The 17,509-nt window shown below is 41.9% G+C and overlaps 1 non-coding gene across 1 annotated transcript; it reads right to left on the reverse strand.

Annotated features, from left to right (window-relative positions):
- Positions 1-216: 216 nt before the first annotated feature.
- On the reverse strand, positions 217-289 carry trnar-ccu (transfer RNA arginine (anticodon CCU)). Its single transcript has one exon. It is a non-coding gene; the product is annotated as a tRNA-Arg (tRNA).
- Between the last annotated feature and the right edge of the window lie 17,220 nt (positions 290-17,509).

Below are 17,509 nucleotides of genomic sequence, written 5' to 3' on the forward strand. Positions count from 1 at the left end.
GGACATGTAAACTAAATTGGCTACAACATGAGGTGGCATAAAAAGCATGAAGCCATTGTGCTGTTTATGTTGGTGTGATGATTTTCTCGGCACACTTGAGGCCCATTACTCAGGGTTCAACCAGCTGTCTAAAAGTGTTAGCAGAGGATGGTTTTGATCCATCGACCTCTGGGTTATGGGCCCAGCACGCTTCCGCTGCGCCACTCTGCTGAAAGGCACCCCAGATGGGACTCGAACCCACAATCCCTGGCTTAGGAGGCCAGTGCCTTATCCATTAGGCCACTGGGGCTGCACGCAGTGAACCCAAACATACTGCATATTGTTCAGTTGGTTCAGCTCCTGAGCTGTGCTCTGAGCTCCACTGTGTTTAGATGTTCCTGTTGTTTGTGGACAGGAAACCACCCAAGGACTAGAGAGTAACTAAGATCTGGATCACTGGCTCTATTACATTAAACATTAAGCCTTTAAAGAGTCTTTGGAGCATCTTGCTGATTTCATGTGACAATTAATTAAAACAGCTCTGATTCTTAGCACACTTTGGGCCGCTTAGTACCAACGAAGCATTAGTTAAACACCAATGAACAGTGTTGTTGCTGACGATGTCCATTCCTATATGACCACAGTGTACCATCTTCTGATAACACGCCGTGTCACAAAGCTAAGATCATCTCAAACGAATTTCTTAAACATGACAATGAGAATGACTTCACAGTCACCAGATCTCAATCCAATACACCATTGGTATGTGGTGGAATGAGAGACTTACATGATGGATCTGCAGCTGTTGTTTCCATCAATAAGAATTGCAACCTGGCGATCTATAGTCGGCTTTGATCCTCATAACCGGAGGTTGCATTGGGGTCGCTGAGCAGTCTGTGAAGGATACCTTAGATATTCTTCACTATGTCAAGGCAGTTCATAAGATTAGTTATTTTTCTCAAATGTTTTTTGCAGCAACAAAAATCCAGGACTTGAGACGCCTTTTATGTGCTTTGGTGTGAATTCAGTGTAGCTTTACACTATTTCATTTGGACCAAAGTGGTAGTCCTCTTGACCTAAATTGTCTCCCTGCTGCCATTCTAAGAAAGTCATATATGCCTGCAGCAGATTGTTGTAACAGTTAAATGTGCAGCCTGGTCTTTAAATGTATCGTAGCAATCTTGTGGGAGTCATAAGCCCAGTAATTCCTCCACATGGTGAAATAATAAGGAGTAAGAGGCCATTTCCTTAGGTACACCCCGTGGTGCAAGAGCTTTTCATTCATGAAATTTTCATATTTCAAAATAATGCCCCCACTCACGCTGGCAAGTGGACTCATGAACAGCATGAGCGAGTGAAATACCTTTCATGTCCCTCTGAATCACCACATCTGAACATTACCGAGCCTGCGGAAACAGATTTCCACCCCCTGGAAGCTTTCCCAAAAAAGGTCGAACAATGCCAAGAAGTTCGAGACTTCTCTTAATGACTTGATGTGTTTATGGGCTGATGAGCTTTTCGGTGTATTTTTTGTACCTCCACATGTCTCAAAGAGAGGAATCTGATGAAAGCAGCGTACAGAAGTCGTCTTAATGCATTCATCCTGCCTCTGACAACAAGATAGAAACTGACAGAATGCACGCCTGACATCCACCAGCATCCGAACGCTTGATTGGCTTATAGTATTTACATGCTCAGTGATATAGTACATCAAAAATATAAATTTTCTTGACATGAAATAAAACAAACTCTAAGGGCCTTTATATTTAAAAAACAAAAGACCCCTCTTCATCTCCTTCAAAAAAGATGACAAGCAAAGACAAAGCTGAATTGGATAACGGAGACCTAAATGACAAGAAAACATAGAGCGGTGTGATATACAGTACCAATAACAAAATGCTTAAGTGACAAGCAAAGGAAATAAAATGAAACGCAGCGTTAACGCTTCACCTCACATAAACACGTCACTGCGTGAGCCTGAATCCTTGCAGAGATGGCAGGAGAGTGACATTTCATTGTACAGCTTGCTGGGTTTAATGTAAACCTCTTACAGGGTTGGTATAGATCACATTTCTCTTTAACACAAAAGGTTATTGTTCAGGGATCGGTAAAACGCTGCTGAATGGACTCATTCTCCTCTTTTAATTAACATCACGGGCACATCATAATGTCACCACTTTCTCCTTTTGTCTCCCAACTGGCACTTCTTCTTCTGTTTTCTATAAAAAAATACAAAAATATTCGCTCATGGACCCTTGGCAGGAGGAGGAGGGGGGGAGTGTGTGAAAGGCAGAGAGGCAGGGGATTGCCAGGAAGGAAATATTGTAGAGAAACGACAGCCGAGGCAGGTGTTTTTGTTTGAGGGGTCCTCTTTGGCATTTCTCGGCTGCTGAAGAACATCACTGCAATTATAGGCGACAATAGCTGCACACACACAGTGTAGGTTCATTACCTATAACAACCTCGGGCTTTTTAATCTGGATCCTATCAGTTCTTTCTGTTTACTCCCGCTTTTTCCTTTTCATGTCCCGCTAACAAAACACAGGGATAAAAATCTGCTGCAAATGCTATAGATGCGCTCCCATAAATTCACTTGCTAACTCCTGTGCAGCCAGATGTTCACATCTGCTAAGCGACTATAAATCCATAAGAGACAGGAAGTCATTTCCAGTGGCAGGAAGACACCGCTGACATGTGGCAACAAGTTGAAACTGAGTAAAGATGTCGGGAAACATTTATCTTTATGCCGTGTGCCGTGATGCATGGATGCACCGGCTCATGGGAGCAATCGCATCGTATTTGCTTACCTACTGTTGTGTGTCAGGGCTCAGAAACATCAGTGACGACAAATCTGGAGCTTTCTACAGTCCTGTGACAAAAAGTTTTTCCAGTCCTTTGGAAGCTAAAAGCAGCTTGTAGAAAAACACTTTTAGGAGCAATAACTTGAAACAATCTTTTTCTGTGTGACTTTATTGGTTTCTTGTTTTGTCGTGGAGGAATTTTGGCCCATTCTGATTTATAAATCTGCTTCAGTTCAGTGAGGTTTGTGAGAATTTGTTCATGCATAGCTCTCTTACCGTGCCACATCTGGACTTTGACTGGGCCATAATAACACTTTGATTCTTTTCTTTTTTGTTCTTCTGTTGTAGATTTGCTGCTGTGGTTGGGATCATTGTCCTGTTGCATGACCCAGTTTGGTGAAAGCTTTATCTGTTGGACAGATGTCTCACATTTGACTCTAGAGTAATTTGGCATACAGATGAGTTCATGGCTGACTCAGTGACTGCAAGGTGCCGAAATCATCACCCCTCCACCACCGTGCTCGTGCTGACAGCTAGTATGAGGTGTTTGCGCTGATATGCCCCATCTAAAGTCTCAGTGCAGATTTTATATGCACTTATTCACATGAAACTAAAGTTGGTTCCACTTTAAATCATCATAACTACCACAGTAAACAGAAAAAGAACCACAAACGTTAAGACAGGGAAAAAATGGTATGAATTTCTCCTCTTGCTGGATCGGAGCCAGTGTTGCCAACTGTTTCCAAGGTGGGTAGAGTTAACCAAGAATAATCTACAGTCACTCTAGCAAGCATGTGGGGCTGTACTTCCCATCGCTGAGACAAGCAGACTGTTACATTTTATGGGTAAATCTGTTTTTTGTTTTTTTGTTAGAAGAAAAGAGTAAGAATAGGACAGCACTTCCTTTCAGCTAGGAAAAATATCATTTTGGTGACCACTGTTAGGCTTTTGCCAAATGCTGTAACGTACTTGTTACTTTTAAGAAAAGTAACAATTGTCTGACTGCAATTACTCAGACATATTGGTGAAGGTTAAATAATTACCGCCTCATTTATAAATGCAAGCAGAATTCATGTCTTTGCAGTTGATTGGCAGCTGCTTGCCAGTTGGTTGTATTCTTGTTATAAATATTAAAGCAAGGTTGCTGAGCACCTATGTCATTTTAAATCATCGTCCTGCAGCAAACACGTCACTGATTTTGGATGAAATCCCGTTAGACCTATAAGGTTCTGACTGGACGTTGAATCTAAGTCATTAATGTGAATTTCTGTGTATGTAGATTTGCAAAGATGGCATCAGATTTGTAATTTTTGCCTATTTTTCACAGTCAATGTCTGTATTATCACAAACAGACAGCATGTGATTGCCAGCTTGACCCAAACTGATTGCAGACGGACTTTTTATTAACACTTGATGCGCCAAAGCCGAAGTTGTAGATGGCAGCTAACTGCGAGTGGTCCTTGTGTTCAAAGCGACCATTTCAAAGGCAACAAGATTGCAAGTTTGTTGCACCTGGTCAACTATAGTCTCAAATCACTGTTTTTCCAAGTGTAATTGCAAAAAAAAATGTGGTCACTTTAATGTAAGTATGCATGATAATCATGTTGTGAAGTGCACTGGTCAAACTGATTCCAGTTTCCAAGAGACTCTGACACAAATGTACTTTTAATTTTGGCGTAATTATGAATAAAATCCTGGGTTAGAGCCTTTAAATGTATCTCAAGTGACCTCTGAGCAGTCTTTGTGATGCTGAAGACTGACGAGCTGCAGACCATAAGCAGTCACCAGATAGCTGTTATCACATCCAACCTCACTTCTCGTTGCCTCCTGGCTACCCAGGGGCACGCTGAAAGGTTAAACGAGTTACGACAAAATTAATTTCCTCTCCTGGATTTCTTTAACCTAAACACCAGAGGGTGACTTTCACAGTCTGGGAAAGTGGGGTCGTCACACTGTGATCCACAGAGAGGGTGCGAGTGGACAAAGCTTTGTTCAGGCCTCCCCCCTTGTCCCTCTCATTGAGCCGTTCACTCCATCACTCCCTTACACCCAATAGGAAATCTTGGTCTTATCCACGGAGATGTCAGATGAGAAACGCTTTCTCCGGAGAGCAGGAGCATCCGACAGTACAGAGAACAGCTGATTCTATTCTGAGAACAAGTTTCTCTCTTTATCTCTGCTTGTTGACAGGCTGACAGACAGCTGGTTTGATTGGCAGATGCACAGGCAGGTTGATAAACTGTAATACCCCCCCCACATTAACATGGCTCTATATATGTCTGAACTCCAGCAGCTCATACCATCTTACAAGTGTGTTATTGTACATTATTTTGTTGCTATATTTGGTGAAAATTTGGTGGCGGAGGAGGAAAGTGGTGTAGATTTCTGAAAATAAGAAATGAGAGTACTTACGCTGCTGCAGCTCTTTAGTGCTTGGATTTTGCCAGTGCTATTTGTTTGTACTTTTCATTTGTTCTCACCCACTTACTCTATATTTCATTTAGCATCAGACACATTGAACTGTGAAATATATTCCCCCATATTTGTTTTCATGTATTTAAACATTTTTTTTTATGTTCTTCTACTTTTTATTTCCTTTTCCTTTTACTGCAGCAATAATCGCCAGCAAAACTGAGCCGTAAACAATTTCTTCTTTGGCTACATGTTAAAAGTACAGCAGTGAAAACTAGAAAAAGGACACATCCCGCTAAATTCTACTCTTACCCTGTGTCAGCTTGGCTATAGATGAAGTAACTATCCTTTTAGCAACTAATAGGTTGTTGATGACTAATTTAGGGTTGTGGTTAATATAACATCCACCTGTCTATATGGCTCTGACACATTGACCACAAAACAAGCTGCCTAATAAACAGCTGGCCACAATGGGCGGGAGTCTTCTAGTTTCTGGGAATGCATTTGACCTGAACCCCAATTATGTTGCAAGTAACTGGTGGATGTCAGGAGGTTAAAAAGGATCTGTTTGTTTATGTTTGGAGAAAGAAGGAAGATGTGTACGACCCAAAGATCCTGGTATTTTATCTTTAAGTTTTTGTGAAATTATTTTATTTCTGTGCGCAAAGTAAAATAATGAAAGCATCCAAAATAAAGCTAGGATAGTAAATAGGCTTTAGGGTGGGTCAATAAATAACTATCCATTTGTAAATAGTGTGTACAGTATAAAATACTATCAAAAGTGTATGTAATACAAAATACTGAATATAATATATATGACAGCAATATATTGTATAGCAGCAGTCCCCGACCTTTTTTGCGCCACGGACCGCCTTTAAGGCGTCGCGGATAAATACAACAAAATAAAACTAGTACCGGTACCAAAAAAAAGAAAATTTATTCATAACACACGTGAAAAGACCAAGGAAAACCGAGTTAACGATAAAAACGATAACAAAATAACGCTGAAAACCGATAAAAACCCTGAAAACTATACATTGCACACCTGAGCCTCTACTCTCGCGGGCCGGTACCAAACGACTCACGGCCCGGTACCGGTCTGAGGTCCGGGGGTTGGGGACCGCTGCTGTATAGGTTCTCAGTTATTCAAGCTGCTTGAGTTGAAGACTGCTTAACTTCTTTTTGCAGGTTCTTGAAGATTGTCGCTTCTCATTAAAAAGGCTTCTTCAGCAAATGGGGAGTCCCAGATTTAATAAATACCGAACCCTCACTGAAGCGAAGCAGTGACGCCAACTATCAGTCAGCTGTGACAGTCAAAAGTCATTCACACCTTGGCCCACGCGACCCTCAGTAGACTGGTATTCATATATATTTAAATTTTCTTACTAAAAGACTCAGTTACACAATATTTTCTATGCCTGAACACTTTTAACCTCACACTCACAAATTCACACTCCAGCGGATATGTCGAGAGGTAACTTGGGGTTTAATATCTTGCTTAAGAATACTTTGACATGCAGGCTGGAGTGGATCAGACCACTGACCTTCCAGTTACTAGACCCTTAATAACTCACATGATGACAAGGTGGGCCAGCAACCCTCAGGAACACCTCCAAGATGGCATCCATCCATCTTCTTGCTGCATATCCAGGTCCAAGTTGTGAGTCGCTTTCCCCACCCACCTCCTCTAGCTCTTCCGGACACTAAAACATTCCCAAGCCAACCAAGAGACATAATCACTCTAATGTGTCTTTGTCCTCCCAGCTGGACAAAACACCTCACCCAAAAAATACCTAAACTGACTACTGAGTGCTCTGACACCCTTTAGAGGAAGCTCATTTTAGCCACATGAAACCGCAATCACTTCCTTCCTCGCCTCACTTAGGAGGTAACAACAACTTTTAAAAGTAAACAAGCCATTTGGATGAGAAGTGAAATGCCTTCAGAAGGACCCCCCCCCCCCCCCCCCCCCCCCCCCCAAAAAAAAAAAGAGGTCCGGTTGTATTTATTGTCTCTACCACACATAAATTCACCCTTCACAATAGCTAGATATTTAATTTGCTGCTGCGACTGCGAGACACTTTGCAACCCACTGCAACCCACACTCCCTGACAGCTGCTCTCTTCCACACAGCAGTCTGCTGCTGCTGAACACAAACACCAGATATAAACTATGTCAAATATAAACTGGGTTAAATGGCTTTTATTTTTTATTTCTATGGTTTTATTTAAACCTAAAGTGGTCCTGACCGAAGTTTTGTAACAAAAATTGACAAAAAACATAAAACTGTATGGAAACAAACGACAACACATCAGTAAGCTGGTCCTCAGTCAGATACGTAGACACAGAGACAGACCATTAGGTTCACAGACAGGCCGTCTTCTGTCTCTGTTTACCCTTTGAAAAGCAACAAGACAATTGGAAGGTCAGAGGTCAAAAGGTTGTCTGGGCAGCAGCATTAATTTTAACGCTGTGTGGTGGCTTAAGAGAAAAATGATATGTGCTGAGAGTGTTAAACTGCCCCTGGGGCCTTTTGGGCATTTGTGTGACAGGTAATTATTTTGAAGTTAACTGAAAAATCTGAGTCAGACCATCTGCAGAAAAGCCGAGCAGCCGACACGTCTCTGCAAGACAATCAGCCACCGCAGAGAGTCGTACTCTTAAATGTGCATAATAATTCGCAGTTAAATCTTGTATTTATACCACAGCTGTAAATTATACTTTTGTATCCAAGCTATAGCATAATGATTGCGATCATTTCCTCCACCCTCCATCTTCCAAAACCTCTGACAATGTGCACAATAGCATATTGTAATTATGGACATGGAAATGTTCTTCATCTCTTTTTCCCCACTTCCCTCCTGCTGTGATGATAGCAGCGTTATGTTACCATGATAGATTAGGGAGATTTACTCGGAAACAACAAATTATGGACAACATCCTAGTCTTTGATCTGCTTAGATTTCAATTGTACTTTATACCTTTTGGCAAAGGTTAAAATCCTCCCAGCTATTGTTTGATCACCCATCTTTACAGCAATTTAAAAGCTCCAGAAACAGGTTTTATTGGAGAAAATTAGAGTGAAAGCACAAGACTTAGTGCCCTGATGGTGTACCTGTGACCCTGAAATGATCATGTATGTAATAAGGGAGGGTCTACACGTGTGAAACGTGTGAACTTGACAAGTACAGTAGTAGGTGAACCATCAGAGCTCAGACCTGGAGATCATGAGGTCAGTGAGGGTGCCAAGGAGCCAGCTGGTGGTTGTCAGAGGGGGCGTACATCTCCAGGACACTGGTAACCTTACTGTAGCTCCTTTAGTTTAGTTTTTTTTTTTAAATTCAAAGCTGCTCTGAACAGTAAGTTCAGTAACATTTGAAATTTTTATTCAACTTGTCCTCTTTTCCTTTCTTGTCCAGTTGTGCTAATTGAATCTATAATTTCTGGCTTTATGCAGCACAAAAGCCAGTGAATGCTGAAATTAAACTTAAAAACCTACATCTGCTGGAAGGTGAATTTGTCTTTAAAGCCTCCATCAGATGTCGATTTTCGAAGTGTATGACCTGTAAAGAAAGACCCTGTGGGCGAGTACACTGGAAAGAAAAACAGAATTATCCATCAATAGGTCAAATAGAAAGCTGAGAGTCATGTTTTCTGAAGCAGAGGTTAGCAATGCTGACGACTGGTGGAAAAATGGTGAGTTTAACTTGGAAGTTTCAAAGTGGTACGACATTTTTCTACTGTCAGTAAAAATGCACCCGTCAAAGATCAAGTGGTGGAAACCTTGGAGAAAATGTTAGCGTGTGTTTTAACCCTCAGATCTTTAGCACAACAGTCAAACAGGAAACAAAGTGCAGCTTAGATGCATCACCACCACGATGAAGACAACAAGTGTGGATCTGATTGAAAATCTGAGGAGATGATGGGACATGATGCACACTGAAAGACTCAATCAACCACAGGACAAGAAAACATTCAGCACTGCAATACGCTATTGAGGACTGAAATGTTATCAGAGTGCTTCCCTTAACCCATATGGAAAAGATATATATAAATCTTATAAAGTTTGTATCTGTCTTGTGTGAAACTTGTATGAAAAGCATATAAGAGTGAAAACAGATATAAGTAGTGTTGGGACTAACGCGTTATTAAGTAACACGTTACAGTAACTACGTTATTATTGTGGTAACGAGCACGGTAACTAGTTATTATGCCAAAATCAGGAACGTGTTAGTCGTTACTGGGATTTAGATAGGCTCGTTACTCGTTACTTCGTGTGGTGGCTATCGCGGAGCTTCCACAGATTCAATAACATTAGCAAATGGTGGAGGCCAGCAGGTGGATGAAGGAAAGGGGACGCAGAAGGAAAAGAGACCCGAGGCGGCCGCCGGTCCAAGTGTGAACTGAACTTCAGGTAAGAAGTTATGACCTGCAGTCTCTCTGGGTCAGATATGAACCAAGTTTAGGTGGAGTTTATTTTCGTTATTCTGACTTTTTCCGTACTGCGTGCTAGCTAGCATGACGGAGTTTCTATACAGCTGGGTGGTGCTATGAAGTTAATGATGTTGAACTTTATTTTGTTCATAAGTTATTAGAGTTGCCAACCGTCCCGTCTGGTATTCAGAGAAAATATTACGCGTTTCTTATTGAGGTGAAAAGGAACAGTTTGTCCCGTAATTCAGCTACAATGAAAAAGGCACCAAGCTGGAGTTATTCTGTGTCTTTGCTGCACAGCTGCCTCTTCTTTCATTCTCCCCCCTCCCTCTCCCGTTTCTACTTCAATCATGAAACTGATCAATGATCAGCTGATCGGCTTTTCTCTCTTGTTTGTTTATCGCCCACTTTGCGCCGAAAGAGGAAACCAGCGGATGTCGCGCTAAACAACAGCAGCAGGTTTAAGCTTGATCAGCTGTTGTTAGAATTTATTTAATATTAATTTCTAGTATCAGCTGATGTTTGCTGGAGCCACAGCTGTAAACCTGCTGGTCATGATATGGTTTGGTTATCTGGTGAGAGGGAAACATGAAGATGAAACCAGGAGATGTCCTTACTGGATCATCAGAGCTGTGATGGAGAAACAGGTTTACCTTTTAGGTGACATGAATGAGTTGAAGGGAAGTTATGAACTGTTTCTGAGAGACAAATAAAACCAGGATCCTTTTTTAGGTAGCTGACAGCTGGTAACTGTGCAGGTGCGGATCTAGCAAAGTTTTGCCAGGGGGGGCCAGATAGGGCATTAACAGGGAAAGGGGGGCACAAAGAAATACTTTTCTTTCTTATTCTCATTTAAAATGTCTAGCTTTTAAAGAATAATTATCTGAATCTTACAACAAACGATTGATAGATTGAAGCATATATACCATCAGAACAGTGTACATCACTGTCACAACAGTGTTTGTTTTCATTCAAAGGCTTTATGATTTTTCCTATAATGGTGGGCGGTCTCTAGTCAAAATGCCCGGGCCAATTTTCTGTCCCAGTCCAGCCATGTATGCAGCTCATCTGCAGTCTGGTGTTGCCTACATCTTCCTATTCAGAAGGCAGAATTTCCGAGTTCTGAGCACAATTGAAAGCACCACGATTGCAGTTTTTGTGTTGGATGTAAAAAGCGCACATGACGCTGTGACGTAGGCTAGAATCATGGCAGCAGTCAATGACGGTCCAGGCGTGGGATTTCTCTCGTGGAAATATGCACATTATCTTTTCCTTTCTATTGGTAGGTGGCACAGTGCACTTGTGGCAAGTAAGCAAGCTAGAAGACTGGCAAAGTTATGGAAGAAACACATTAACAAGAGAATTCTGAGTAAAACCAAAGTTACTTTCCCTAGTAACTAGTTACCTTGAAAGTAACGAGTAACTTGAAGTAACTGAGTTACTTTTGAGAGAAGTAACTAGTAATGTAACTAAGTTACTATTTTAAAGTAACTTACCCAACACTGGATATAAGATCCCTTGAAAAATTATATAATGAAACTTGTATGTTTTGGATACTTACTAAAACAATGTATGAAAGTAATGAGAAAGTGGCCACTTTAATGAGTAATCACATATAAGTTTTTACTATTTCTTTTCCATATGGGAATCACCAACGTTTTTTTTTCCCTTTAGGGATTACTACCAATCTGCATGTCTTCCTTCACTACATCCATGAACCCAGAGGTGGGAAGTAACAAAGTACAAATAGTTTGTTACTATACTTCAGTAGAATATTCAGGTATCTGTACTATCTAGTAGTTTTTTTTCCCGGACAACTTTCTACTTCCTACATTTTCGTTACTTTTGCTTTAATGCATATTGAACCAATTAACAGTCTAAACAGTCTAACCCCTGACTATGACTATCGAGTCAGGGATTAGTGTGGCTCTGTGTTTTTATTCATTTATTCATTTTTTTTGCCACAACACTGGAAGGACTGCTGGTGTCTGTAAGTTGTGTTCGCGGTACTTTAGCATCAAGCTAGCCCCACTGAAGAGGAGCAAGCATAAAAGGAGGAATATGTTCTGGCAGGTAATTTCAAATGCAACATTTCAATCAGCTCAACAAACATCAGCAAACACACAAACTGCTTGTGTGAAGTTTGTCTTACAGTGTGTTACTAGCTTAAGGTCCGGCTGCTGTTTTTCACAGGGAGAGAAAAGAAAGAGCTAACGTCACTTAGAGATGAAGAAAGATAAAGACAGGAGAGGAAGAGGAGAGGTTAGACTTAAAGGTAAGGACTGCTCATTTAAAGCTTACATGCAAGTCCTCATTTTTAAAATCAGATATCGGGTCTGTACATGTGACATTATGTTTTTTCATTTCATGAAACATGCTGCAAAAGAAACTGAGGTAGACTAACTGTGTTATTTAAAGGTTGCATGAAAATCCTCTGCAGGTTAATGCAGGATAAACAGGTTAGATTGTTGTACTGTGATGGGTATGAAGTAAAGAACAGTGTGTGACTGGTGCAAGGTGGCTGTGGTTTCATGAGTTCAAGTGTAGCAGAAATTCATATCAATTTTAGCTGATGATGGTGAGATCTATTCCACCTTCATACTAACTGTATAGTGTCTGATATATAGACAGCGTAAACAGTGTACTTTCAGTGTAGGGCAGCGATCCCCAACCTTTTTTGTGGCACAGACTGGTTTATGTATGACAATATTTTCATGGACCGACCTTTAAGGTGTCGCGGAAAAATACAACAAAATAAAACCAGTTCCGGTAGCAAAAAAAAGAAGATTTATCCATAACACATTGGGAAAGACTAGGGATGGGTACCAGTATCCGGTGCCATGATGGCACTGGTTCTGACATAAACGGTAGTAACCAGACCAAAAAGCAGCGCACATTTCGGTGCTTTATTTCGGTGCTTTTTTTCGGTTTCCGAGGATAGTAGGCGGGTCCAGGTACGTACGTTCTTTTAGAGCAGATCTACAGATTAAAAATGCCCAAGGCGAAGCGCTCAAAAGTCTGGCTGTACTTCACAGCAAAATATGCAAACTCAGCAGCCTGCAACAAGTGCTTTAAGGTGATACTGTGATACTGTCAAAGGAGGTAACACCTCAAATCCGATGAAACACCTGGCAACGCATACCGTTTTTTTTTAAAGCCGAAAAATGCGCCGTATTTGATAGCTTGCTGCGAGACCTCACACGAGCACATCTACTGCGGGTGGGTTGCCTGTTTTCGGACCCGGAGTTAGCAACATCCCCCAAAAACCCGAAGAGTACAGTCCTGGCCCCTAGCCCTGCCAGTGTAGCAGAAATGATGGCAGATGATGATGCAGCAGCAGCCTTTCTTCTCTGGTGAGTAGCTTAATGTTGTTCGTGTATACTTTACGTTGAGTAGGCTAACCACGTTATTAAATTAATGCATGTAAGGTGAACTAGCAAACACCGTCGTAGTTACGGCATCTACGGCGTAGATGCGGCTGTCTTCTTGTTTGATGGCAGATACTCCCTTCACCCTGGCCAAAAAGACTAAAATGACCAAAGAAAAAGTGGAAAACAGTTAAACATGAGAGGTTTTTGGACCAATTTTGTGTTCTTCATTCTTTAAGCACCAGTTTGAGCACCGTTTAAGCACCGGCACCGTTTCAAAAGTACCGGTTTGGCACCGGTATCGGATAAAACCTAAATGATACCCATCCCTAGGAAAGACCCGGGGAAACCGAATTCACGAGAAAAATGATTAAAAGAAATAACGATAAAAACCGATAAAAATCCTGAAAACCGTAAATTTCACACCTGAGCCTCAGCTCTCGCAGCCCAGTATCAAACGACTCCCGGGCGGGCCAGGGGACTGCTGGTGTAGGGGATGGAAATCAGCTATGACCACTCACAAAACATCTGGTTCAATTAAGTTGTGTACATCCACAAAGAGCAGCAGGTCAGCTCACAGCCTGTACACTGTGAAAATGTACTTGAGCTTTCAATAGAAATGATCGATTTGGCGCTTGGAGTACAATGACTTGTGCCCTTCCTCCCCTGTAGCTGGGTCACAAACTGGAGAATTTTCTTTTTGGTTCATTACTTACCAGACTGTAGATTTTTGGCATTTTCCTTGCTGATGGAATTAACAACACAATACCGTTCAACTGAGAGCTTAGCCAGGTGTTGCAGGCTCATCTTTGCAGATGATCTTTTGACTTCATTAGGTGGCGACCTCCAGCTTTCACTGGACCAGTTCTCAGTTGGACAAGGGTGTTGTGCCCACTCTGAGTCTGGGATGAGTTCCTGCCTCAAGTGGCGCAGTTTAAATGTGTTGGGGTGTTGTTAGTGTGTGGGTACAGTGGAACGGGTGACTGTTGGACAAACTTGGGCCATGTGGTAAACAGAGAAGTCCCTACCTCAAGTATCGTTACGAGCGCTGGATAGTGATTGAAAGAATGAGATCACAGATAGAAATGGTGTAAATGAACTTCCTTTAAAATTTAGAGAAACATTGAGGGCTTAGAAAACAGCAGCTGCTCCTCCATAATGAAAGGAGCCAGTTAAGACGGTTCAGACATCTGACTGGGATGACCTCTGAGGTGAGGTGTTGGAGTTATGACCCAGACTCAGGACACGCTGGAGAGATTGCATCTCTCAGGTGGCTTGGAAAAACCTTGATGTTTCCCCAGGTGAGCGTAAGAAGGTGGCTGGGGAGGGTGAGGTCTGTTTAAGCTGCTTCCCCCATGAGCTGAACCCAGATAAGCACCTGAATATGAATAGATGGATGGATTGCTCTATTTCTTCAGACTTGAAACTAGTGGCATTTCCCATTTACTAAGGCAATACATTAAGTAGGAAGTGGAGACATTTTCACATAGACTTTTATACCACGTGATTTTTTTTTGGAGTCGCCCTCTGTTAATCAATAGAAAGACTGCAATGCAAATCAATGTGCACAAACCATGAATGCCTTAATTGCTGGGACTGTACCTTTCTGTATAAAGTTGGCAAATGTTGATTCTCGTTTAGAATAAGCCATTGTGAGGGTGGTAGAGGTCACTTCTTTACTTAGAAATTATAGTTTTGTTAATGATTAAATATAATTATTAATATTTTTGCAGCCTTGCAGCTTTCTTGATGAAACCACATCCCCTAGAATTCATATATATAGTACAGTACACACTGCAGTACTGTAGTCTACGGTACTGGAGTGTGCATGGGGTGGAATTAAGTGTCAGTCGGTGTTTTCTGTGTCCTTGCTACAGCTCAGCATGATGGGAAAAACACTCCCTGTGACCACTAACTGCACTAAAAAAAAGGCTTTGCTGACGTTATTTGTTCCTCGCCGTGACTCCCACTGAATGTAGCACCAGCAGTGCAAACAGCCCCGCTTGTTATCCAATTGTGCTTCTGCCAGGTATGGCAGGCAGGGTAGTGTTTGCAGAGTTGACTTGAAGTCCCGAAAAGCAGTCTCCGTGTGACAGCCTGTCAGTCATTACCTATGGCGGCTTGCCTGGCATGACTCTCTCGCACACTGCCAGCACCGACGCTTCAAACTGTTGTGCGGCGCTTGTTTGTCCTTGCGGGGATGTCTGTCATTTCGCTCGCAACCTGCTCCTTTCGAACTTTTATTTTCAGCTTGTCCTTGTGTTTATTAGCCCCCGTTGCACTGTAAATCTCTGTCTGTGCCTCTCGCACAGTGTTCAGCCCGACTTCAACCGAACACCTTCTCAGACTAGCGACTCTGCAGCACATCGTGAGCGTTTCCTGTCTGTTACAATCAATCTTCACTGGCCAATTAGAAACCAATGATACCATTATCACTTCAAAAGAAGACAAAAAGAGGAGGGAAAGGGAAGGGACGGGATGGAGGGATGCAGAGAGGGAGGAAGAGGGGAGAGATCCAGCCTCTAATTAGTGGCCCTAACTGGAAGAGAGAACAGGGGGCCACATGGTTAGGGCATCTGTGGCCGAGCATACACACACACACACACACACACACACACACACACACACACACACACACGGTCCCGCTGGCGTCTGGGGGTCCGGCGGTGTCAGCCCTACTCTGGGCCAGTGGCCAGCGCCTCTGTCCCTGTCATGTGGGCCCGTTAATGAGGAAGTCACATATGGACTAGGGACCCTCGTTAGGCAGGCGAACAGGGAAGCAGACACACACACACACATACATGCCATAATGTGGTAGCAAACACACACACATATAAACAGGTGCAGGTGAGGGCACACGCACAGATTGATGGACACCAGGCATTGCAAGCAAGCCGGGGGCAGAGAAAGAACATCCTGTCATGGACGACATGAGGGCAGCACCAGACGGGGCCACACACACACACACACACACACACACACACACACACACACACGTCTCTAAGTCCATCAGTGGTGCTCACTCAAACACACACGGTACTGCAGGCCTCAGAGCAACACAAGCTCCCCCTTGTTAATGAACTGAACTGACTAGAGAGCCGTGCTGAGAGCAGACCAGCTACTGTACTTTAGGGAGGGCAGTTGGATCAAGTAGCTGGATGCTGTGGAGCCTCGTTCAAACCCACAAAGCAAGTTAAAATTGTTCCAGGTGACTGTGAATGATGGTTAAAGTCGTAACCCTTGACATTTTTCACAGAAATAAATGTTTTTTTCTGTGCTCCCTGCGACTCGACCTGGACGCCTTGTTGTTTGAAGCCTCTGCATTTGCTTCAAAAACACATTCAAATGGATTTTAAACCCTGACTGTCATTTCCTTCGCTGCAAGGCTCTTTGTTTTATTTCGTATTTCATGTAGTGAAATACCCAGGGCATTTTTGTTAGAGGATTAAACGGTTTAAAGTCTATTTTACCTGGAGTTTGTGTGCTTCCTGTGGCAAGATCACCATTGCCACACACTCTTAATAAGGCCCTCTTAAAACAGGCACTTTTTTTTAATGTTGAAGGCACAGAAAGTAAAGATGCCATCAAAATGAATTAATTATGTTGGATTTTATTGTTTTGAAAAGATGATCCCAGTTTTTATCTCGAGTTGGATCTTACTCATATTTAGACGTCTAGCTTCGTTTGTTGACATTTTGCTTCTGTGTGCCATTTTTGCCTTTTAGGACTTTTGAAGATGCTTTACAATAAAACCATCTGCGCAGAAAAGTGCTCAGTCTTATTTTAACTGACTTACATTGTTGGGAGTTGGGTCACTAAAGAAAAAGAATGAATTTGGGTGATGACCTCAGAATTCAGTAGGAAAAATAAAAGAATTCTCCAATAACAGAATTCTGAGAGAAAAAAATCTGAACTCAGTGTTTGAGGAAAAAGAAATCAGGATTATGAGGAAAAAAAACGTCTGAAGTCGGACATAAGATGTAAGGTAAGAAGCCTAAAAAAATTAAATCTAGGATTAAGGTTAGAATTTTTGAGGAAAGAAAATCTGAATTCTGAAGTGAAAATTAGAATTCTCAGAAAAAACAACAAACAAAATTCAAGGATTAAGATCAGAAATCTGATATTAAAATCAGAATTCCGAGATTATAATCAGTGAAAAAAAAAAATCAGAATTCAGATAAAAATGTCAGAATTCTGAGAAGATCCCCCTAAAACATATAATTTTCCAGCAACTCTAATCCTTTTGCATAGAATATTATATTATTGTATATAGCACCTATTTAACAGGCACTTTACATTGTAAGGTAAAGACCTTATGGTATTATAGCAAGAAACCCAATTAATTCCCTTTAGCAAGAACTTGGTGACAGTAGGGAAATAACTCAGGAAGGGCAGCACATCTGCCTGAACCAGCTGGGGAGAGACAAAAATTGCTGTTCACTGCTTGGATCTACTGCAGAAATATCAAACAAGCAGCATCTTTTCAATAAAAATGATAGCCGAAGTTACAAAAAT

Source organism: Rhamphochromis longiceps, linkage group LG23, assembly GCF_057381845.1.
Source record: "Rhamphochromis longiceps isolate RC_006_pf linkage group LG23, R_longiceps_female_GT1.1, whole genome shotgun sequence".
NCBI classification, from domain to species: domain Eukaryota; kingdom Metazoa; phylum Chordata; class Actinopteri; order Cichliformes; family Cichlidae; genus Rhamphochromis; species Rhamphochromis longiceps.